We start from the raw sequence: 1,678 nt of genomic DNA, 5'->3' as shown, positions 1-1,678 counted from the left end.
CAATTCATTTTTACATTTGACCTCTTACTAAGTAAAAAAACGGCATCCCCTTCTTGTTTAGTGTGCATTTTCATTATTAATATTGAGGTTGAAGCATTTCTTCATATTTATTAGTTATTCATACCTTTTTTTTCTGTTTCTATTCCTTGCATATTTTTCTAATATGTTTTTTACCATTTTCAAACCAATTTACAGAAACGTTCTTAATGTATTTTTGATAGGCTTTAACTACTTCAAGATTGTGATTTCTTTTGTAACTATCTAACTCTCCTTTTGTCGTTCTGACCTTTATTATTGTTGCCTTGATTTGCACCTGCCTCTCCCTTCCTTTATAGCTTTAGAGATTGTGTGTTCCTTAAGTGGGTTTTGTACTCTGCGAAGTTATGAAAATATTTTTCATCTATACCTCCATTTAGTTTGGTTTCATAATAATTTATTACTATTTTATTAAAATTTACCATTTTGGGGCGCCTGGGTGGCTCAGTCGGTTAAGTCTCCGGCTTCAGCTCAGGTCAGATCTCACGTTCGTGGGTTCGAGCCCCGCGTTCAGGCTCTGTGCTGACAGCTAGCTCAGAGCCTGGAGCCTGCTTCCGGTTCTGTCTCCTTCTCTCTCTGCCTCTCCCCCTCTCATGCTCTGTCTCTCTCTGTATCAAAAATAAATAAAACATTTTAAAAAATAAAAAATAAAAAAATAAAATTTACCATATTTATGATTATACATACTTCAATTATATTTTTATTTTAGAATAAGACATCCTACATATATTTGTGAGTATAGGATGAGATAAGATTCCGGATTTTTCCCCGAAGAGACAAGTTTATCACCATCACTCATGGAAGAATTTATCCTTTCTGCCAAACTTTGAAATATTTCTTTAATAATATGCTGATATAATCTACACTATTGTGACAATAGCTAATAGCACTGGATTACGTATTTGAAAGTTGCTAAGGGAGTAGATCTTCAAAGTTCTCATCACAAGAAAAACAAATTTTGTAACTATATAAGGCAATAGATGTTACCTAGATTCATTGTAGTGATAATTTCCCAATATATACAAATCTCAAAGACAAGTTATATCTTTCTACGATGTCAGCTTTATTCAATCATAAAGCAACATTAATATGATTATAGGGCAGGTTCAGGATTCCAAACTCAATGACATTTCGCTACTTGTTTAACTTGGCATCTTACATGTCACACAAAGCAAATCAAAAGACAAGTTATACATCAAACAAGATAGAACAGGGGGTAGGAAAATAACAAACCAAACATGAAATTGGTCTTTGGATGCACCGTTGAGATACGGCCTAGGTCTGTCCAGGTCAGCTCTCAGCATGTACCACTTATTTTGTTCAAGCAATGGAGGATCTCTGTTCTGATCCTCCAAACCCTCCATGTTTCATGTGGTCACACATGAAAGGGTCAGTGTCTTGAAAGTCTGACAGGTTTCTACAAAACTCCTCCTTTTTTTAAAGGGATTTAATGACCACATCTTCTTGATCCATTCATCAGGTGATGGACATTCAGGCACTTTCCATGATTTGGCTATTGTTGACAGTGCTGCTATGAACATTGGGGTACATGTGCCCCTATGTGTCAGCCCTCAAGGGTGTCATGCTAAGAGAAATAAGTCAGGCAGAGAAGGACAGATACCAAATGTTTGCACTCATAGGT

At 35.9% G+C, this 1,678-nt stretch overlaps 1 protein-coding gene across 1 annotated transcript in view; it reads right to left on the bottom strand.

Annotated features, from left to right (window-relative positions):
- Positions 1 to 1,678, bottom strand: part of HCN1 (hyperpolarization activated cyclic nucleotide gated potassium channel 1) — a 400,352-nt gene that overhangs the window by 44,508 nt on the left and 354,166 nt on the right. The gene's annotated exons all lie outside the window — the stretch shown is intronic.

This window comes from Suricata suricatta, chromosome 6 (assembly GCF_006229205.1).
Source record: "Suricata suricatta isolate VVHF042 chromosome 6, meerkat_22Aug2017_6uvM2_HiC, whole genome shotgun sequence".
In the NCBI taxonomy this organism is placed as follows: Eukaryota; Metazoa; Chordata; class Mammalia; order Carnivora; family Herpestidae; genus Suricata; species Suricata suricatta.
Note: the sequence above shows the minus strand (reverse complement) of the source record. Positions and strands in the feature narration are given on the sequence as shown.